The following is a 24,293-nucleotide window of genomic DNA, read 5'->3' on the forward strand; positions in this document are numbered from 1 at the left end:
TAATTCTGCTAATGTATTTGGATTTTTATAAAATCTTGTTTTGTCCTATTTTTTCATTCTCTCTTTTTTCCTTTTGTTGGGGATGGGGTAGCCAATTTTTCTTCTTTTCTTTTTCCTCATTACAACTCCCTTATCCACTTTTTTGGGTAGTATTTTCCTTCCTTCCTTTCTTTTCTTTTCTTTCTTTCTTGGCAACTTGTGAAGTAAATCAGGATATTTACCTTTCTAAGCAAAGCTCTGAAACACTGAAAATACCAATTCAGATCACTACTTTCTCAATATATATGCCATAAATATATCCAATATATATGTCAAGTCCTTTAGGTTGATTCTAATTCCCCTTTCCTACTTCACAAATTAGACATTATTGCTATTTTTATATGGTCATGTTAGTTTGGATTTATCCATTTATCAACTTTTTGTACTTTATTTCCTATAGTCCAGATCCCATGATTTGAATTATTTTCTTTCTCCTGGAATAACACCCTTTAGAATTTGTTTTAGTGAAGTCTGTTGTAGATAAATTCATTTAGCTTTGTTTGTGTGAAAATGTCTTCATCTTTCTTCATTCTTGAAAATAGTTTAGTTTAGCATAGAATTCCAGGTGGAGAGTTATTTTCTCTTAGTACACAAAAGATCTTTTTTTTTTTTTTTTCTAACTACCAGCTTCTATTGCTAATGTAAAGTCAGGATATCTTGAGTAGAGCTCCTCCCGTGGACATTGGGACACAGCAGTCCCTGCTTACTTGGGCTGGTGGGTTATCAGCGGGTGGGTTTTCGGCTTCCTATGCCTAAATGGTAGTAGGATAAATTGCTCTGCAAAGCATTTTCCTTGGAATTTCACAACCTTAGGGTGTTAGGAGACTCCATTCACCTACTCATCATCTTCTTCACTCTAACAAGGGCATACCTGCTGCTTCAGCATCGGTGCTCTGAGCCCTGTATCGTTAGTTCCTGGGTCCTCTTCCAGACCAGGGCAGAGAAAATCCCATCCCAAGGCTTTCTATGAGAAACTTTCAGAAAACCTGAGGCCTTCCTGCACTTTTCATGCCCAATTTACCTCCTGGCCCCACACACTCAGGAAAATTTGAAGGTTCAGAGAAGCTATTTCATTCAAGCTGCCAGTGTCCCAAAATGCTGGAATCCAGTGCTGTTTCTCAGAATCGGAGGGAGGCTTCAGAAAAGGTTATAAATTGTGGACCTGCTTGCCAGCAGATATCCACTAATTTGGATAAAATACCAAATTCCTTCATAGAGCTATTGTCAGTGAGTGCTGGTCTATCTTCCCCGATTTCCACTTGGAATGCATGGTTGCTGTTGTTTTGTGGTGTGTGTGCATGTGTGTGTGTGAAAGAAAGACACAGAGAGAGATTATTCTACAGAAGAATATATTCTCTGTTTCCAACGTTTTATTGTACTGGCATATAAAGCCTTTTAATGTCCCTCTTTAAGATAATGTAAAAATTATGTTAATATCTATAAAATATTTGCTGAGAGGCAGTGTAAAAAAATGGGCTTTATTATCATCCAGAACCAGTTCTTTTTATTTGAATCAGTCTTTTATTAGTTGAGTGACATTAGGCAAGTTTCATTTACCACATGTGCTCATTTATAAGATAGAAATAACAATAAACCAACTCCCAGAGTCTTTATCAAGATGAAAAGAACAGACTTCCGTTTTTCTAGTTCTACATGTAAGGAACTCGAAAGTCACCATTATGTCTCAGCAACGAATAAAAAAGCTGAACTGACTTAAAAATCAACAACTGTTATTGGCTCTATGAAAGAGGCGAGGACAGAAGGCGAAGCATGACCCCTAAGGTTAGAGAGCCAGGCAGGCAACTGGAAGACACAGTTTATTTGAGCAGAAATCTCCACAGAGCCAGTGCCAGGGTAGGAAAACCTGAACTACAAGTGACAATTGATGGGGCTAAGAGAGAAGAAGTCCATGAGTTAAAACATCAGGGGACCCAGTGATGGGAGGGGCCCTGCCATTTTACGAGATTTATATCCAGGTGTTCAGCCAGGTTCACACAGTAAATATCAGAGAAAAATTGTGCTTCCAGCAGGGGGAGGGAAAAAGCAATTATTCTGCAATACACCAGAGCACATTGTTCTTAACAATGCCTGACCTGCAGGCAGAATTATCAGAGCCTAATTGACCAAGGGGAAAGGAAATACCCAACTTGAGCCCACACCAGCCAACCTGTTCTCTGTAAAGTCGATGGAGGAAAAAAAACAAAAAACAAACTAAAAACACCCCTGAAGTTCACAGTGCAAAGGCAGAGGCTCACTAATCACTGAGACCTAATCACAGGATTATAGAACACCACCCCCCACCCCAGTTTAACATCACTTCATGAAAAGCCTGTTTACAACAGTTCCTTTTTGCCCAGGACATCATGTCTAACTACCAAGAAAAATTTAATAAGACATACCGAAAGGCACCGAACACATTTTGAAGAGACAGAGTAGAGCCAGCATCAAAACCAGAAGTGGCAAGGAAGTTAGATAAGACAGACTTTAAAACAACTATCATTAATATGTTAAGGGCTCTAATGGATAGAGAAGACAGTGTACAAGAATAGACAGGCAATGTAAATGGAGAGATGGAAATCTTAAGGAAAAACACACACAAAAATGCTGCAGATCAAAAACACTGTAACAAAAAATGAATGCCCTTGATAGGCTAATTAGTAGACTGAGCACAGCTTAAGAATCTCTGTGCTTGGGGGCTCAGCGGTTTGGTGCCTGCCTTTGGCCCAGGGCGTGGTCCTGGAGACCGGGGATCGAGTCCCGCATTGGGCTACCTGGATTGAGCCTGCTTCTCCCTCTACCTCTCTCTCTGTGTGTCTCCCATGAATGAATAAATAAATAATATTAAAAAAAAGAGTTTTTTTAAAAAAGAATCTCTGTGCTTTAGGATATCACTATAGAAACCTCTAAAACCTTACCTACAGAGGAACAAAGATAAGAATTACATCCAATGCCTCTCAGAAACCATGTAAACAAGAATAGAGAGGAGCAAAATAAAGTTTTGGGAGAAAATAACCACCAACCTAGAATTCTCTACTCTGTGAAATCATCCTTCAAAAATGAAGGGGAAATAAAGACTTTCTCAGACAAATAAATTTGAGAGACTTTATTGCCAGTAGATATGTCTTACAGGACATGTTAAAAGAAATTCCTTAGAGAGAAGGAAAATAATGTAAGTCAGAAACTTGGATCTACACAAATAAAAGGAGGAACATCGAAGAAGGAATAAAGGTAAAATAAAAACTTGTCTTTCTTATTCATAATTGATGTAACAGATAAAAGTTTGTTCAATGACAGCAACAATATATTTGATTATGTATGCTTACATATATATCCTATGTGTCATATGTATGGTTATGTACATTTATATATCAGTTAAATGAATGACAGCAAAGACACAAGACACCAGAGGGAGGAATTGGGACTAATTTCATATTATAAGGTGTTCACATTACCTGTGAAGTGGTATACTGTTACTTGAAAGCAGACTTAGATTAGCTGTAAATATAGACTGTAAACTCTAGGGCACCTGCTAAAATAGTGAAAAAAAAAAGAAGCTGAGGTAAGCTAAGAAAGGAAAGAAAATGGAACCATATGTAATGCTCAGTTAAAACTACAAAAGGCAGAAAAATCATGGAAGACAAAAACAGGAGCAAAGAACAAAAGCAATAGGTAGAAAACAGTAACAAATGTAGAAATAAGTCCAGCTATATCAATAATCACTGTGTTTTAAAAAACATTTTTGTTAAAATCTATTTGACATATAACACATTAAGATTTTCAACATGTTAATTTGATTCACTTATATATTGTAATATGATTGCCATTGTAGTGATAATGAGCACCTCTATAACATTACACAATTATCTTTTTGGTAAAATCTAGTTTCTCATCAAATTTGGTGATTATAATACAGTATTGTTATCTATATTTTTATTCTGTGCATTAGATCTCTACAGCTTATTTACTGTTCAGTGTAAATTTGTACCCTTAAAGAGCAACTGTCCTATACCCACACCTCATCCACTGTTAACCACCATTTTACCCTATGTTTTTAGGAATTTGAATTTTTTTAGATTCCACATTGTAAGTGATATTATACAGTACTTGTCTTTCTCTATCTGACTTATTTCACTTGTGCTCAAGATCCATCCGTGTTGTCATAAATGGCAGGATATTCTTCTTTGTCATGGCTGAGTAATATTCTTTTCATTCATCTTTGATGGGCACTTATGTTGTTTCCATATCTTAGCTATTGTGAATAATTCTATAATCAGCATGGAAGCACATATTCATTTTTCATTCCCTTCAATATCTTGTTTTCATTTCCTTTGGGTATATACCCAGAAGTGGAATTTCTGGATCATGTGGTAGACCTATGTTTAATTTTATGACGTGTCTCTGTATTTCCATAGTGGTTGGCCCAAATTATACTCCAAAAAACAGTGTACAAACATTGCCTTTTCTCCACATACTTGCCAACGTTTGTTATTTTCTGTTTTCATGATGATCCCCATTTTAACAGATGTGAGGTGATATCTTACTGTGGTTTGATTTGCATGTCCCTGATGATTACTGATGTTGAGCACCTTTTCATAGCTATTTAGTTCTGACCATTTAAAAAAAATATTTTATTTATTTATTCATAGACACACAGAGAGAGAGGCAGAGACACAGGCAGAGGGAGAAGCAGGCTCCATGCAGGGAGCCCGATGCGGGACTCGATCCCGGGTCTCCAGGATCACACCCCAGGCGGCAGGCGGCGCCAAACCGCTGTGCCACCAGGGCTGCTCTAGTTCTGACCATTTTTTTAAAAAAAATATTTATTTATTTGAGAGAGAGAGAGAAAGAAAGAGAGAGCACATTTGTGTGTGTTGTAAGAGTGGGGAGAGGGGCTTAGGGAAAGAATATCAAGCAGATTACCCCCTGAGTGTGGAGCCCGACACAGGGCTCAATCTCATGACCTAGAGATAGTGACTTGAGTCAAAATAAAGAGTCGGATGCTCAACTGACCGAGTCACCCAGGCACCCACTCTTCGACCATTTTTTAAATAGAATTGTTTTGTTATTATGAGTTATGCGAATTCTTTATGTTTTGGTTATCAACCCATTATCCAGTAACATGTTTTGTTTTGTTTTTTTACTTATTTATTTTTTAGTTTTTTTATTTATTTATGATAGTCACACAGAGAGAGAGAGAGAGAGAGAGAGAGAAAGAGAGAGAGAGAGGCAGAGGGAGAAGCAGGCTCCATGCACCGGGAGCCCGACGTGGGATTCGATCCCGGGTCTCCAGGATCGCGCCCTGGGCCAAAGGCAGGCGCCAAACCGCTGCGCCACCCAGGGATCCCTCTTATTGTTTCTTTTTCCTTCATTTCTTCCTACCTTTGAAAGTTTGTGGTTTTCCATGGTGATTTGCTCAGTCTTCCTTTAGTTATGTTTTTTTGACTTGACTCTAAATTTTTGCTTTTTAGTTATCATGATTATCTCACAGATAAAACAGTCTATTTTATGGTGATAGCAATTTATCTCCATTTTCCTATAAAGATTCCACCCTTTTATTCCTCTCCTTTTATATTTTTGATGTCACAATTTACCTCTTTTGATGCTGTAAATTTGTTACTAAATTATTACACAAGTAGTGCCTGACTTGTGATGGTTTGACTTACAATTTTTTGACATAAGATGGTGTGAAAGCTATAGAAACTGCACTTTAATTTTTTTTTAAGATTTCATTTTTAAGTAATCTCTGCACCTAATGTGGGACTTGAATCTATAACCCTAAGATCAAGAATTGTATTCTCCACTGACTGAACCAGCCAGGTGACCCTGGACTTCAAATTTTGAATTTTGATCTTTTTTTCAGGCTAGAGATATGTTGGGTGATCCTCTTGTGATGCTGTGAAGTGGCAGCAAGCTATAGCTCCCAGTCAACCATGTTATCATGAAGGTAAGCAACCAATATGCTTACAACCATTCTGAATCCATACAACCATTCTCTTTTTTCATTTCAGTACAGAATTCAATAAATTACATGAGATATTCTGCACTTTATTTTAAAACAGTCTTTGTGTTAGATAATATTGCCCAGTGGTAGAATAATGTAAGTGTTCTGAGGTCAGCTAGGTGAAGCTGTGATATTCAGTAAGTCAGTATATTAAATGTACTTTTGATTCACAATTATTTCAGCCCATGATGAGCTTATCAGGATGTAACCTCATCATAAGTAGAGGAAGATCTATAACTCTGGTTATTTTTAATTTTATTATTTTTTGTAACTGTGGTTATATTTAATGCTCTTTCCTTTATCTTTTATCATTAAGGTGTTAATTCACTGTTCAAACATAGACTTAGAGTTTTCTACTTTGAATATTTTTCATCTTTATCAGAGTGTTAAATATTTTCATATGTTTTCATGTTACTAATTAGCATCTTATTTATTTATTTTTAATTTTTTTTAAAGATTTTATTTATTTAATTGAGAGAGAGGGTGCAGGAGAGAGTGAGAGAGAGAGAGAAAGAGCACGCATTAGCAGGGGGGAGGGGCAGAGGGAGAGGGAGAAGCAGGAAGCTCAACTCAGGACTTGATCTCAGGACCCTGGGATCATGACCTGAGCCAAAGACAGATGACCGAGCTTCCAAGGTGCCCCACATCTTTTTATTTAACTCAAAGAACTCCTTTTAGTATTTTTTTTTTTTATATATATAAGGCAGGCGATGTGGTAGTAAATTCCCTTAGCTTTTGGTTTATCTAGGAAAGACTGTATTTGTCCTTCATATCTGAATGACAAATTTCCCACATGAAGTATTCTTGGCTGTCATTTTTTCATCTTTCAACCTTTATATATATCATTCTACTGTGTACTGGCATGTAGAGTTTCTGCTGGGAAATCTGTTGATAGCCAATGGGAGTTCCTTTGTAGGTTACTTCCACCACCCTCCCACTGTTTTAAAGATTCTTTATCATTGATTTTTGAGTTTCATTATATTATGCCTAGAAAAAGGTCTTTTTGCATTTAAGTAATAGGATATTCTATTAACTTGATGGGCTTTTTTGTTCAATTTCTTACCCAGGTTTGGAAAATATTCACCTATTACTTCTTTAAATAAATGATTCCCTCTTCTCCTTCACTTTCCCCCAGCACACAAATTATTTTTTTATTTGCTTGTCTGATCAAATCGAATCTAATAGCTCTCATAGGATTCTTTTACTTTTTAGAAAATCTTAGTTCTTTTCTTTTTTATGGTCAAGTAATATTCCATTATCTATCTATCTATCTAGATACATACCACTTCTTCGTCCATTCATCAGTCAAGGGACATTTGGGCTGTTTTGATTATTTGGCTATTGTGGATAATGCTGCTATAAACATTGAGGCGGATGTATCCATTCAAATTAGCATTTTTATATCCCTTGGGTAAATACCTAGCAGTGCAATTGCTGGATCGTAGGGTAGCTCTATTTTTAACTTTTTAAGGAGCCTCCACACTGTTTTCCAAAGTGGCTGCACCAGTTTGCATTCCCATCAACAGTGTAAGAGGGTTCCCCTTTCTTTGCATCTTTTTCAACACCTGTTGTTCCTTGTGTTGTTAATTTTAGCCATTCTGACTAGTGTGAGGTGATATATCATTGGAGTTTTGATTTGTGTTTCACTAATGATGAGTGATTTTGATCATCTCTTCATGTGTCTGTTGGCCATGTATATATTTTCTTTGGAAAAATGTCTATTCATGTCTTCTGCCCATTTTTTAACTGGATTATTTGTTTTTTGGGGTGTTGAGTTGTGTAAGTTTTTTTTTTTTTACATGTTTTGGGTACTATCAAATATGTTATTTGCAAATATCTTCTTATAAGATATGTCATTTGCAAATATCTTCTCCCATTCCATAGACTGTCTTTTAGTTTTGTTGATTGTTTCCTTTGTTGTACAGAAGCTTTTTACTTTGGTGAATTCCCAATAGTTTATCCCTTGCCTCAGGAGACCTATCAAATAGACGTTGCTATGGCTGATGTCAAAGAGATTACTGCATGTGTTCTTCTCTAGGATTTTAATGGTTTCTAGTCTCACATTTAAGTCTTAAATCCATTTTGAATTTATTTTTGCATATGGTATAAGAAAGTGGTCTATTTTCATCCTTTTTTGTGGTGGAGGGGTTATAGCTCAGTGTTTAATTCTACTGGCTACACATGTGGTAAAGCAGGACACAGAGTATGGGACACAGCAGACAGCTCGTGTTGAAGTCTTGGGGATCGAGGGGGTTGGAGGAGACAGGATGGGGCTCCATGACTGGGTATTCACATTGACAATACTCGCGGAAAAGTGCTGATAAGTAACAAGTGCTAGAGGGGCTGTCCAGTTTTCCCAACACCATTTGTGGAAGAGACTTTTTTTTTTTTCCTATTGGTTATTCTTTCTTGCTTTGAAGATTAATTGACCATATGATTGTAGGTTCATTTCTGGGTTTTCTCTTCTGTTCCATTGATCTATGTATCTGTTTTTTTGTGCCAGTGCTATACTATTTTGATCACTACAGCTTTGTAAAATAACATGAAATCAGGAATTGTGATGCCTCCAGCTTTGCTTTTCTTTTTCAAATTGCTTTGGCTATTCAAAGTCTTTTGTGGTTCCATACAAATTTTAGGATTGTTTGTTCTAGTTCTCTGAAAAATGCTATTTGGTATTTTGATAGAGATTGCATTAAATGTGTAGATTGCTTTGGGTAGTATAGACATTTTAGCAATATTTGTTCTTCTAATCCCTGAACATGCAATATGTTTCCATTTCTTTGCATTGTCTTGAATTTCTTTTATCAGTGTTTTATATTTTTCAGAGTACAGTTTACCTCTTTGATTAGGTTTATTCTTAGGTTTCCTATAGTTTTTGGTGCAATTGCATCTATTGATGATGATATTATGGTTTTTATTCTTCATTTTGATGTGTGTCACAAATCAAAATGGCTGTGATTTGGTTGATTTGCAAATCAAAATGGTTGTGATTGGTTGATTTGCAAATATTAAACCACACTTGCATCCCCAGAATAAATCCCACTTGATCATGGAGAATTATCCTTGGTTGTATTGTTGAATGTGGTTTGCCAATATTTTGTTGGGTATTTTTGCATTTATGTTCCTCGGGGATATTGACCTGTAGTTCTCTCTCTCTCTCTCTCTCTCTCTCTCTCTCTCTCTCTTTCTCTCTCTTTTTTTTTTTTTTTGTAATGCCTTTGTCTGGTTCTGGTATCAGGGTAATGCTGACCTCATAGAATGTATTTAGAAATTTCCTTCTAATTTTGGAATAGTTTGAGGAGAATAAGCATTCACTCTTCCTTAAATGTTTGTAGAATTCACCTGTGACTCCATCTTGTTCTGGGGTTTTATTTTTTTAGTAATTTTTTGATGACTGATTCAATTTCATTTCTAGTAATTGCTCTATTCATATTTTCTATTTCTTTTGGTTCAGTTTTGAAAGACTGTATGTTTTTGTTTTGTTTTGTTTTGAAAGACTGTATGTTTCTAGTAACTTCACATTTAATGTGTATGCTTCATATTTTATATCTTTTTAGTCTTAACTATCTTACATCTACTTATGGCCATTTGTTTTTCACCTAAATAAATTAATTTAAGTTTCTTTTGAGGCTAGTTTAGTGGCCCTAAACTTCTTTACCTTTTGTTTGTCTAGGAAACTTTTTTTGTCCTTCAAATCTGAATGATATTCTTGCCAGGTAGAATATTCTCGGTTGTAGAGTTTTCCTCTTTAGCATTTTGAGGTCCTAGGACTCCATATAGAGCTCATCCTGGCAGGATAACTACAGGTGAAGTGAATACAGCCAGGGTATCCGAGGGTTCTATGCATTGTGGGCATTCTGGCAGGAGAGCTAAAGCTGAAATGGCTGCACACTGGGGTGTCCCGGGACTCTGTGCATGGGGTGCTCTGTGGGTGGCTGAAGCTGAGGCACTGTACAGGTTAGGAGCTTTCCACATTGAGGTGGACCTGGTAGGACAGCTGACACTGAACTGGGTGTAAGCTGGGGTATCCTGGGATGCTCAGCACAGAGGGTGCCCTGGCCAGGTGACTGGAGCCTAGACTAGTGCAAATGGGAGTGTCCTGGGATGCTCCATGCAGGGGATACCCTGGCAGGGTGGTTGGAACCAATGCAGACATGGGCTGGGCTTTCCCAGGGTGCTCCACATAGGGGGTACCCTAGCAGAGTAGCTGGATCTGAAGCAGATGTGAGCCAGGAGGTTTTGGAGTGCTCTGCAGTGAGGGTGAGTGAGCTGTCTGAAGCCAAAGTGTTGTGGGCCTGGAGTGTCTCAGTGTTCTTTTAAACTGTGGCTTTTTTTTTTTTTTTTTTTTTTTTTACTATGCTCAAGGACAGAGGAATCTGTTCCTGGTCCCTCAGTACTATCCCTCCCCACTGCCATTTGCAGCATTGGGAGTGGGAGTTCTCTTCATTACTGTGTCTTTGTCTCTCTTGTTGTTCTATCTTTTGTTGTGCAGAAGCTGCTTGGTAGGCCCTCAGTTATTCAGGAGGAATTGCTCTATGAGTAGGTGCAGTTTGGTGTGTTTCATGGAGAAGGCGAGTTCACAGTCTTCCTACATCTCTATCTTAGACCAGAGTCCCCAATATATTCCTCATCTCATTCATTGGATTCTTTAGCTCCAGAATTTGTTTGGTTCTTTTTATAATTTCATTCTCAAGACCTCCTTCTGTTCGTTATTTTATTTCTGAGTTCACTGAACCGCTTTTCTGAGTGTTCCTGTAGCTTGTTGAATTTCTTCATAAAAGCTATTTTGAATTTTTTATCAGTTAAATAGCAATATTCTGTATCTCTGACTTCGGTTGCTGAAAAAATCATCATTTTCCTTTATGATACCATATATCCTTGATTTTTTTTTTACTAGTATTTGATGACATGAACTTCTATTTTCACATTTGAAGTAGCAGATACCTTTTTTAGGTAAGGATTTTTTTTTTTTTTTTTTTTTTTTTTTTTAGTTTGGTTCTTACAGTTCAACAGGCAGGCAATTAGAAACCTTTCTTTTGTATTCCAGAATGTTGCACTATAGCTAATGTTTTTTGTTTCTCTAATTGGCTCTTCCAGCTGCAGTCAGGAGCACACATGAAATGCTGGCAGCAGAATGAAGGAGGTGTGGACTTAGCATTTGGGACTTTGGGGGTGCCCATGGGCGTGGTAGGGGGATCTTCAAGAGGAGGATTCCCAGAGGTCCAAGAATGGACCTTCTGCTGAAACTCCAAAGTCAAGAGCAAGGAATGCTTTCCTTCAATGCCCTTTGATATTCTTTCGTTTCCCTCCACCCAGTCATGAGATCCTTCCTCAAAAATTTGGATACTGCAGGAGAGAACTATTTCTCGCCAGCTGTAACCATTGTGGCTAAGCAGTTTGTCACTCAACACTTTCACCTTCTACCTCTTCTGCCAGAGTGGTAGCCAGTGTTGCCTGCAGGTTGAGACCATCTCTGTGATAACCTCTCCTCTGCTTTCAATCTCATTTTTATCCTGTTTCTCTACCTCCCATGGGTGTCTACCTAGTTTTGTACTTTCTAGATTCTCTTTTTCCTGATTGTAGCAATTGGGCATGGGGCAGGTACACCAACTCCTTTGGGTCCAGAGTCCCCTCTGAAGTTCTATCTATACACTTTTGGATACAGAGAAGGATAGAACACTTCAAAGTATCCTGGTGTAAAATGCTAAGGCACTTTTGCTTGGTTAGACATGTTCAATTAGTTGTAAACTGGAGAGAAAAATGTACCGACTCATAGTGCCATGATGCTGACATCACTCCTCAATAATTACTTGAAATGTGAGTGTTCCAAATGCACCAGTTAAAAGATAGGAATTGTCAGAATGAATTTAAAAAACAAGATGCAATTATATGAAAAAAAAAACCTTAAATATAGAGACATGCATAGATTAAAATTGAATAGATTGACATATACCATGCTAACACTAATTAAAAGAAAGCAATTGCTATATTAATTTCAGATAAAGCAGACTTCACAGTTAAGGAAATTATCAGGGATAAAGGACATTGAACAATGATAAAGGGGCTATTTCTCCAGGAAGACAAGACAAGGCAATCCTTAATGCGTATGTGCCTATCAACGGCATGGATATTTATAAAAATTTATATAACTTTAGCATCCAGCATAGGGTCTGGCAATAGTTCATATTCAATAAATTAATGCATGAAAAAAGTGTTATGCAAAAGGTATAAGTAATAATGCATAGTAGTAAATAAGTTAGTATCAAAAGATTCATGTAGCTATTACTACAACTGTTGTTCAAGGCAATGGGAGATCAGTAGTGGGTGGAATAGGCAGGGAGGTCTTATAAAAAGGTGAGATATTATGGGCTTTAAGGGTTACTAAGATTTGGATAGAAGGATGGTGTGGGCTGATAAATAGCATGAACAAAGTATAAATTTTGGAAATTAACACAGAATGAGCATAGTGAGGTATAATCTTGGAGGTTAAGGAACTAGATTATTGAGAAATAGAACATGATTTGTACGTAAGAGTAACACTGAAGGTTTGAATGACAAACTGACATATATCTTAAAAATTAGTTTGAAAATATTTGTGAAATTTATTGTAAATAGAAGAGTGGTCATAGGAAAAACATAAGGAGGCTCCTGATGTAGTCTGGGAATGATGCAATAGGAGCTCAGGCTAAGGTGGTGAGTAATTGCAGGGCAAGTGAGCTTTCTATATCTCAAAGACTTATTACATCTAAAAGTGAGGAGTTTTAAAGGAAGACTGGAAACTGTTGAACATGTACTTTAGACTGGATTGTTCCTGGCATTTTCTCTTATAGATGTGATGAAACACTGAGGAACTTGAAGTGAATTCATCACCAAATATCATATATAGTATTACTAGTATGTTCCTGAGTATTTAGGCACCAGAGAAGAAGATATTAATTATATAGTATTTTAGTTGTTATTGATATTACATTATTCTGAGACCTATAGAAATAATCAGGAAAGCCAAAAACCAAAAATCAATAAAATAATCACAGTGCTATGAAAATAAAACAGAGTAGTATGATAAAGCAAGTTTAGAGATGACAATATTTGATAAGGGATTTTGGAAATCCTTTTTGAGAAAGTTGCATCCTAACTGAGATCTGAAATCATTAGAGAGTCACTGTGCAGGAAAATGAAATTCCAGGGAGAGGAAAAAGCAAGTGTAAAGAAGTGAGGTGGAAATGAGCTTGATATGTTTAAGGAGCTGGAGATCAGTGAGGCTGGAGACTAGTGAGCAAGAGAGAGAGTGATAGGAAGGCAGTTCTATCAGTATGCAGTGGTTATTAGATAAAGGATTTTATAACTCTTTGTAGAAAATTTGGATTTCATTTTTAGTGCAATGGGGGAAAAACAATGTTTTCACTTAATGGTGACACGGTCAGATTTATCTTGTTAAAATTATCACTTTGGCCGATTGGGTAAATGTACTATAAGAGGGCAAGAGTGAAGACAGGGAAGACCAGCTATACTTTAGTCCATGTTGTTCAGGTAAGAACAGTGGGTATTTCTGCTATGATGACAGTCATGGAGATGGAAAAAACACTAATTTGGGATATATTTTGATGGTAGGATTTATAGGACTTTCTGATTGATTAGATTAGAGGTTTGAGAGAAAGAGAAGTTTCCAGAATGACTATTAGGCTTTTGATCTGAGTACCTGGGTTATGATAGTGGTGCTATTTTTACTGAGGTGGAAAATATGATGGAGTGAGATGGGTTTGTGGAAAAATAAAAAAATTTTGCCTTCGACTTTTAAGTTACAGAAGTGAGAAATGTCAAGGGAACATCATTATGTATGAGCTTGGCAACAGAGGTGAGGTTAGAGTTGCAAATATCTGGAGTTTTCAGCATATACATGATAATCAAAACCAGTGAGGAAGGGGGATGAGATCACCTAAGAAAAGAAAATTGAAAAGCGGAAGATTTCAAAGATTAGAGATGTAGTGGAGGGGGACCCACCCAGTAGAACTGAGAAGGAATGGCTAGAAAGAGAGCAGGGAGGTGAACGAGTGTAGCACCAAGAGGAGATGCTTCATGAAGGAAGCTGAGTTTGGGGGAATTGAGGGCAGAACTGCGACCATTCATTTGGTAATAATGAGATTGTATGTAACTTTAGAGAGACTTTTATACAAAGTAGGAGGACTGGGGGCCCGAGAGAGGCATGGATAGTAAAGAAGTGGAGGTGGGAGGCGCGACAAGACGGCGGAAGAGTAGGGTCCCCAAGTCACCTGTCCCCACCAAATTACTTAGATAACCTTCAAATCACCCTGAAAATCTACGAATTTGGCCTGAGATTTAAAGAGAGAACAGCTGGAACGCTACAATGAGAAGAGTTCGCGCTTCTATCACGGTGGGAAGACGGGGAAAAAGAAATAAAGAAACAAAAGGCCTCCAAGGGGGAGGGGCCCCGCGAGGAGCCGGGCTGAGGCCGGGGCGAGTGTCCCCAGGACAGGAGAGCCCCGGCCCGGAGGAGCAGGAGCTGCACCAAACTTCCCGGGCAGAAAGGGGCCTGCAGGGAGGTGGAGCAGGACCCGGGAGGGCGGGGATGCCCTCGGGCTCCCGGGGACACTAACAGGCACCTGCGCCCCGGGAGAGCGCCCGAGCTCCCTAAGGGCTGCAGCGCGCACGGGGGGCCTTGGGGGGCTCGGGCGGCGGCTCTGCGGTGGGGGCTGCGGGGCGGGAGCGAATCCAACAGCGCAGGCCCCAGAGCACAGGGCGCCGGGACACAGCCCAGGATCCGGCCTCCCCCGGGACAGGCAGAGGCCGGGAGGACCCAGGACAGCGAGGACGCTCCTGCCCCAGCTGAGCAGATCAGCGGCCCCGCCCCGGAGCCTCCAGGCCCTGCAGATGGAGAGCCCCGGAGTTACTGCGGGAGCTGACTCCAGGGCTGCAGAGCTGGCCCCGCCACTACGGTTGTTCCTCCTGGGGCCTCAGGGGTGAACAGCCCCCACTGAGCCCTGCACCAGGCAGGGGCAGAGCAGCTCCCCCAAGTGCTCACACCTGAGAATCAGCACAGCAGGCCCCTCCCCCAGAAGACCAGCTAGAGGGACAGGGGAAAAACAAATTATTGGCCAAACAGCACTGGAAGGTTCCAGGGGAAGTCGAGGGATTTACAGTATACAGAATCAGAGGAAACTCCCCCTTGTTTTTTGTTTTTTGATTTGTTTGCTTCCCTGCTCCCCCCTTTTTCTTTTTCTTCTCTTTTCTTTCCTTTTTTTTCTTTTTCTTTCCTTCTTTCTCTTCTCTCTTTTTCTCCTTTTCCCAATACAACTTGTTTTTGGCCACTCTGCACTGAGCAAAATGACTAGAAGGAAAACCTCACGTAAAAAGAAAGAATCAGAAACAGTCCTCTCTCCCACAGAGTTACAAAATTTGGATTACAATTCGATGTCAGAAAGCCAATTCAGAAGCACAATTATACAGGTACTGGTGGATCTAGAAAAAAGCATAAAGGACTCAAGAGACTTCATGCCTGCAGAATTTAGATCTAATCAGGCAGAAATTAAAAATCAATTCAATGAGATGCAATCCAAACTAGAGATCCTAACGAGGAGGGTTAACGAGGTGAAAGAACGAGTGAGTCACATAGAAGACAAGTTGATGGCAAAGAGGGAAACTGAGGAAAAAAGAGACAAACAATTAAAAGATCACGAGGATAGATTAAGGGAAATAAATGACAGCCTGAGGAAGAAAAATCTACGTTTAATTGGGGTTCCCGAGGGTGCCGAAAGGAATACATATTCGTTCAAATATGTATTTGAACGAATCATAGCTGAAAACTTTTTTAATCTGGGAAGGGAAACAGGCATTCAGATCCAGGAAATAGAGAGATCCCCCCTAAAATCAATAAAAACCGCTCAACACCTCGATATTTAATAGTGAAGGTTGCAAATTCCAAAGATAAAGAGAAGATCCTTAAAGCAGCCAGAGACAAGAAATCTCTAACTTTTATGGGGAGAAATATTATATTAATAGCAGATGTCTCCAAAGAGACCTGGCAGGCCAGAAAGGGCTGGCAGGATATATTCAGGGTCCTAAAGAGAAGAACCTGCAGCCAAGAATACTTTATCCAGCAAGGCTCTCATTCAGAATGGAAGGAGAGATAAGGAGCTTCCAAGATAGGCAGGAACTGAAAGAATATGTGACCTCCAAACCAGCTCTGCAAGAAATTTTAAGGGGGACTCTTAAAATTCCCCTTTAAGAAGAAGTTCAGTGGAACAATCCACAAAAACAGGGACTGAATAGGTATCATGATGACACTAAACTCATATCTTTCAATAGTAACTCTGAACGTGAACGGGCTTAATGACCCCATCAAAAGGCGCAGGGTTTCAGACTGGATAAAAAAGCAGGACCCATCTATTTGCTGTCTACAAGAGACTCATTTTAGACAGGAGGACACCTACAGCCTGAAAATAAAAGGTTGGAGAACCATTTACCATTCAAATGGTCCTCAAAAGAAAGCAGGGGTAGCCATCCTTATATCAGATAAAATAAAATTTATCCCGAAGACTGTAGTGAGAGATGAAGAGGGACACTATATCACACTTAAAGGATCTATCCAACAAGAGGACTTAACAATCATCAATATATATGCCCCGAATGTGGGAGCTGCCAAATATATCAATCAATTAATAACCAAAGTTAAGACATACTTAGATAATAATACACTTATACTTGGTGACTTCATTCTAGCGCTGTCTACACTCGATAGGTCTTCTAAGCACAGCATCTCCAAAGAAACAAGAGCTTTAAATGATACACTGGACCAGATGGATTTCACAGATATCTACAGAACTTTACGTCCAAACGCAACTGAATATACATTCTTCTCAAGTGCACATGGAACTTTCTCCAGAATGGACTACATACTGGGTCACAAATCAGGTCTGAACCGATACCAAAAGATTGGGATCGTCCCCTGCATATTCTCAGACCATAATGCCTTGAAATTAGAACTAAATCACAAGAAGTTTGGAAGGATTTCAAGCACATGGAGATTAAGGGCCATCCTGCTAAAAGATGAAAGGGTCAACCAGGAAATTAGGGAAGAATTAAAAAGATTCATGGAAATTAATGAGAATGAAGATACAACCATTCAAAATCTTTGGGATAGAGCAAAAGTAGTCCTGAGGGGGAAATACATCGCAATACAAGCATCCATCCAAAAACTGGAAAGAACTCAAATACAAAAGCTAACTTTACACCTAAGGAGCTAGAGAAAAAACAGCAAATAGATCCTACACCCAGCAGAAGAAGAGAGTTAATAAAGATTCGAGCAGAACTCAACGAAATCGAGACCAGAAAAACTGTGGAACAGATCAACAAAACCAGGAGTTGGTTCTTTGAAAGAATTAATAAGATAGATAAACCATTAGCCAGCCTTATTAAAAAGAACAGAGAGAAGACTCAAATTAATAAAATCATGAATGAGAAAGGAGAGGTCACTACCAACAGCAAGGAAATACAAATGATTTTAAAAACATATTATGAACAGCTATACGCCAATAAATTAGGCAATCTAGAAGAAATGGACGCATTTCTGGAAAGCCACAAACTGCCAAAACTGGAACTGGAAGAAATAGAAAACCTGAACAGGCCAATAACCAGGGAGGAAATTGAAGCAGTCATCAAAAACCTCCCAAGACACAAAAGTCTAGGGCCAGATGGCTTCCCAGGGGAATTCTATCAAACGTTTAAAGAAGATACCATACCTATTCTACTAAAGCTGTTTGGAAAGATAGAAAGAGATGGAGTACTTCCAAACTTGTTCTATGAGGCCAGCATCGCCTTAATTCCAAAACCAGACAAAGACCCCACCAAAAAGGCGAATTATAGACCAATATCCCTGATGAACATGGATGCAAAAATTCTCAACAAGATACTAGCCAATAGGATGCAACAATACTTTAAGAACATTATTCGCCATGACCAAGTAGGATTTATTCCCGGGATGCAAGGCTGGTTCAACACTCGTAAAACCATCAATGTGATTCATCATACTAGCAAGAGAAAAAACAAGAACCATATGATCCTCTCAATAGATGCAGGGAAAGCATTTGACAAAATACAGCATCCATTCCTGATCAAAACTCTTCACAGTGTTGGGATAGAGGGAATATTCCTCAACATCTTAAAAGCCATCTATGAGAAGCCCACAGCAAATATCATTCTCAATGGGGAAGCACTGGGAGCCTTTCCCCTAAGATCAGGAACAAGACAGGGATGTCCACTCTCACCACTGCTGTTCAACATAGTACTAGAAGTCCTAGCCTCAGCAATCAGGCAACAAAAAGAAAGAAAAGGCATTCTAATTGGCAAAGAAGAAGTCAAACTCTCCCTCTTGTGGATGACATGATACTCTACATAGAAAACCCAAAAGACTCCACCCCAAGATTGCTAGAACTCATACAGCAATTTGGCAGTGTGGCAGGATACAAAATCAATGCCCAGAAGTCAGCGGCATTTCTATACATTAACAATGAGACTGAAGAAAGAGAAATTAAGGAGTCAATCCCATTTACATTGCACCCCAAAGCATAAGATACCTAGGAATAAACCTAACCAAAGAGGTAAAGGATCTATACCCTAAAAACTACAGAACACTTCTGAAAGAAATTGAGGAAGACACAAAGAGATGGAAAAATATTCCATGCTCATGGATTAGAAGAATTAATATTGTGAAAATGTCAATGTTACATTTATAAGTTTAATGCAATCCCTATCAAAATTCCATGGACTTTCTTCAGAGAGTTGGAACAAATTATTTTAAGATTTGTGTGGAATCAGAAAAGACCCCGAATAGCCAGGGGAATTTTAAAAAAGAAAACCAGAGCCGGGAGCATCACAATGCCAGATTTCAGGTTGTACTACAAAGCTGTGGTCATCAAGACAGTGTGGTACTGGCACAAAAACAGACACATAGATCAATGGAACAGAATAGAGAATCCAGAAGTGGACCCTCAACTTTATGGTCAACTAATATTTGACAAAGGAGGAAAGACTACCCACTGGAAAAAAGACAGTTTCTTCAATAAATGGTGCTGGGGAAATTGGACATACATGGCCGGAAGAATGAAACTGGACCATTCTCTTACACCATACACAAAGATAAACTCAAAATGGATGAAAGATCTTAATGTGAGACAAGATTCCATCAAAATCCTAGAGGAGAACACAGGAACACCCTTTTTGAAGTTGGCCACAGTAACTCCTTGCAAGATTCATCCATGAAGGCAAGAGAAACAAAAGCAAAAATGAACTATTGGGAGTTCATCAAGATAAGAAGCTTTTGCACAGCAAAGGATACAGTCAAGGAAACTAAAAGACAACCTACAGAATGGGAGAAGATATTTGCAAATGACGTATCAGATAAAGGGCTAGTTTCCAAGATCTATAAAGAACTTATTAAACTCAACATCAAAGAAACAAACAACCCAATCATGAAATGGGCAAAAGACATGAAGGGAAATCTCACGGAGGAAGACAGAGACATGGCCAACATGCACATGAGAAAATGCTCCGCGTCACTGGCCAACAGGGAAATACAAATCAGAACCACAATGAGATCCCACTTCACACCAGGGAGAATGGGGAAAATTAACAAGGCAGGAAACCACAAATGTTGGAGAGGATGCGGAGAAAAGGGAACCCTCCTGCATTGTTGGTGGGAATGTGACCTGGTGCAGCCACTCTGGAAAACTGTGTGGAGGTTCCTCAAAGAGTTAAAAATAGACCTGCCCTACGACCCAGCAATTGCACAGAAACGACAAATACCCACCATTTGCTTTAACGTGGATGGAACCGGAGAGTATTATGCTGAGTGAAATAAGTCAATCGGAGAAGGACAAACATTATATGGTCTCATTTATTTGGGGAATATAAAAAATAGTGAAAGGGAATAAAGGGGAAAGGAGAAAAAATGAGTGGGAAATATCAGAAAGGGAGACAGAACATAAAGACTCCTAACTCTGGGAATCGAACTAGGGGTGGTGGAAGGGGAGGTGGGCGTGGGATGGTGGTGACTGGGTGACGGGCACTGAGGTGGGCACTTGATGGGATGAGCACTGGGTGTTATTCTATATGTTGGCAAATTGAACACCAATAAAAAATAAATTTATAAAATAAAAAAAAGTAAAAAATATAAAAAAAAGAAGTGGAGGTGGTCGGCATAGGTAACACTCTCCTAACTTACTCTGGAGGGTACGGGTGTTGGGAAATGGGACTTCTCAGAAAGCTACAGGAGGCTTTCTTGTTTTTCTTTTTTAGGATGGGAAATTGGGTTAATTGAAGGAAGTACGTCTAAGAAAGTGAGAGGACATGGCATGTAGAGGACATGGAGGATGTTCCTTTGATAGGAAGAGGGTGCAAGGTATGGATGGCTTAGATGAGGTAGCCTGTTAGATTTGGGGGGGTGGGGGGGTGGAGTTCCCATGGGATATTTTTCAGGGACATGTAAGGCAAATTTGAAGGGCAGGAGGGTTTAGGGGTTAGGTTTTGAGGAGAGAAGAGTAGGGGAAAAATATGAAATTGTCTCAGAGAGTAGAAAAGCAAACTTATGTATGAAAAGTAGAAGGATTGCCGTGCAGTGAACATCTATGAGTTTGTGATCATCAATGTTAAGTGAAACCAGTAAGCATAGTCATGTGAGTAAGTTAAAGATCTCTGTACCCTTAAAAACATTCTATTTGAAAATAAATCTGGGGCCCTTAGGTGGCTCAGTCAGTTAAGTGTCTGCTTTTGGCTCAGGTCATGACCCCAGGTTCCTGGGATCCAGCCCCACATCAGCTCCCTGCTCAGTGGGGAGCCTGCGTCTCCCTCTGCCTCTGCTGTCTTCTCGTGCTCTCTTACTCTCTATCTCAAATAAATGAATAAAATACAAATAAAATGCCAACAGCTAAACAAACATTTGTCCATAGGTCTATATACTGTGTAAAATTAGAAAATAAAACTCAGGCATCTATACTATTGCTTATTTTTACCATGCTTACTAGTAACATATTAGTTATGCATAATACAATTTTATTACAATTATTAAATGTGGTAAAACTAAAAGTACTTGAGAAAGAAATATTTTTAAGTGAATCTATTGGAACTCCGCCTGCCTATGTATAGCTAGCCCCTCTTAAGTGCATTCAGAAATAAAGTAGTGATTTTCATACTTTAGTCGAATTATTCTTAAACCAATTAATAGTATTTAAAAGTTGACGAATTTTGTCATATATTCAAAATATATCATGAGTCCTACAAGAAAGATTTATTTATTTTTCCATCGTCCTTTGTGTGAAACAGCCTGGGTTTACAAAAGTAAAGTCTGGTAGTTCAGCAAGTGAAATCGTCCTTTATCTGCTATCCCCAGCGCAGTGTTCTTTACTTCTTTACATTGCTTGCATTTGCTAAACAGGACCTGAGGAGACTTACTTCTTAGATAACAAGGGGAGAATAGGGGTCTGGTGGTATTATCCTGACATCAGCACTTCAGGGATTCTGTCTTCAACTAGCTGTTTCATTTAATCATTTAACTTTTCTCATCCTGCTCTTTGTGTATAAAAAGAAAACACGATTCTCCCCATGCCTTGTAAATGTTCCAGAGCTTAATTATTGCTTGCAAACTTCTCTGAGCTTTTGAAAAAGGGTAGACATAATTATTCGATCTTACAGATAGACACTGCTTAGGGGTTTTTCTGAATGCAGAACGGAAAATAATACGAATTCATCTGAGTGACTTGTGAGAGGTTTTGTAATGCTGATTGCATATCACTGGGGAACAAATTAAGCCCATCAAATGCCTCGAATATCAATCTCAAATCACACTGTACTTGAAACAGGGGCCTGGTGTTTTATTTACGAGATGATCACTTTCCTCTCCAGATGAATTAGCTCTTCTACAGTGTGTGGATTGGCAGAAGGGGAGTTTAGCAGGCTGGGAATTGTGTACTTCTTGACAACAGAAGACTTGTTGATGCCTAACTTTTGTGGATATATTTTAAAACGGTTAAATGAAATAACACCATGGAATATTGATTATTCATTATTCTTGGAGAACAGGTTAAGCTCAGGATTGTATATTCTGATTTATAAGGGAACTCGGGAACATTCTGATGCATATGAAATGTTACCTTTTAGAATATATTAAGGCCTATGATATTTTTTGAAATAGAAGGTAGGGGAAGAGATACCTCTAAAAATACATATCTCCAGGGCTGTCACATTTCGTTGCATTTTTTTGAAATATAAAGTGAGCAAGATAAAACTGATAGCAGGAAGACATTCCTAATGAGGAAACATGCAAAGGACAGAAATAGCTAATTTATTTTTATTTTTTAAATTTTTTATTTATTTATGAGAGAGAAAGAGAGAGAGAGAGAGGGAGAGAGGCAGAGACACAGGAGGAGGGAGCAGCAGGCTCCATGCCGGAATCCTGACGCGGGACCGATCCCGGGACTCCAGGATCACGCCCTGGGCCAAAGGCAGGCGCCAAACCGCTGAGTCACCCAGGGATCCCCAGAAATAGCTGATTTAGAGAAGAGTAATCCAAGTGACCAGTAAATATATAATATAGGTGGCTAAAGTTTTCTATCGGTCAGCATAATCTAAATTAAAGTTAATAGTGGGCTGTTATTTATTTATTGGGTATTATTCCCAAAAGAGTGGCAAAGAAATAATAGGCGATTATATTTACTACTGGGGCAGATATGGTGGGGGAAGCAGAGCCCTCCCATATACATCAGTAGCAGAAATGCAACTATTACAGCATACCCAAGAAAGCAGTGTGAGCACATCTATTAAATCAAACGTCCATTTCTTGGAATCCTTGTGAATGAAAGTTCAAGTGAGGAAGGATGAAGAAGAAATAAATCCATGATTAGGTGAAAAGTTGAACACATTTTGGTAAATTCAGATTGATGTGAGAAGAGCTAATTATCCATCAAAATTTATGCTCTCCTTCTTCTGTAGTAATCAAGCCATAGCTAGGATGGTGCTGTCTGGCCAGGGGCTTGCAGGGTCCTCTTGCAGCTAGGCGTGGCCTTGGAAATCCATTCTTGTCAAGGAAATGTGACTGGAAGTCCCGGTCCTGCCAGCTGCAGGGCTGGCCCATCCACTCTCCTACCTGGGCTTCTTCTCACTCATTTCTCTGGTCCAGGATGGGACTAGCAATGGGACTCCATCTACAGCACCATTAGCAATTTGGACACTATGTATTGAGGATGATCCAACTACCATCAGCCTGGGCTCCTGAACAACTGAATGGCATAAAGCTGCCAGGGCACGGAGAACAATTGGCTGGAATTATTAGATGAAAGAGAATTTTGAGTTTTTTTCTTTGTTGTTGTTTTGGTTGCTGATGTTTTTTAGGTTGCTTTATCTTTAGCAGTTTAGCCATTTTCTCTAATGAACAACATGCCACACAATATTATGTAATCTTTGCTAAGAATGAGTTAGAACTATACCAGCTGAGCAAGCCAGCTGAGCAGGAGAGATTTTGTTACATACAAAAAAGTTTCCATATGATCAGTTTTTGTAAAATAAATGCAGAAATGTACAACCCAGCAGGGCACACAAAGAAGGCTGGAGATTGAGCTAACAATTAACCTACCAACAAACCAAGTTAAAGTCATCTAGGCAGGAATGGCCAAGGTGTTATATATAATGTAGAATCAAAAATGACAATAGCAAGATAACAAGGATAGTTCTTTTTCAAATATTATGACTTTAATTTTTACTTGACTTCTGAGTCCATTATGTTCTTTTATGCTATGTTTCCAAATGTTTACTTAGTATCATTACCTAGATATTCTGCATGTACTTCATATGTAAAAAGAAGTTGATTCTCTTCCTGGGAAACAACAAACAATAAGCATATTTGAAGCAAGCGTTTTGGAGCACCTACAAAGTGTCAGGCCTTGTGATGTATGTTGGGTGGTACAAAAACTAAAAAAAAAGCTCCTGCCTCTCAAGAACACATAGTCAAGTGGTAGGGCATCTGGGTGGCACAGTCCGTTAAGTGACCAGCTCTTGGTTTTGGCCCAGGTTGTGATCTCAGGGTCCTAATCTCAGGATCGTGAGATGGAGCCTCACGTCCAGCTCCACGCTCAGTGTGGAGTCTGCTTAGTACTGTCTCTCCCTTTCCCTCAGCCCTGCCCGCCCCTCATAAGTCAATAAATAAATCTAAGAATACATAGTCAAATGAAAGAGGAAAAATAGGTAATTT

At 39.0% G+C, this 24,293-nt stretch overlaps 1 long non-coding RNA gene across 3 annotated transcripts in view; it reads left to right on the forward strand.

The window, feature by feature from the left end:
• LOC112915780 (uncharacterized) overlaps positions 1–24,293 on the forward strand; it is an 86,731-nt gene that overhangs the window by 47,563 nt on the left and 14,875 nt on the right. For all 3 annotated transcript variants that reach the window (XR_003234173.2, XR_011995205.1, XR_011995206.1), the window contains exon 3: positions 5,900–5,983. This is a non-coding gene — a long non-coding RNA (uncharacterized lncRNA). The remainder of the gene's footprint in view (positions 1–5,899; positions 5,984–24,293) is intronic.

The sequence above is a fragment of the Vulpes vulpes genome, chromosome 11 (genome assembly GCF_048418805.1).
Source record: "Vulpes vulpes isolate BD-2025 chromosome 11, VulVul3, whole genome shotgun sequence".
Lineage (NCBI taxonomy): Eukaryota > Metazoa > Chordata > Mammalia > Carnivora > Canidae > Vulpes > Vulpes vulpes.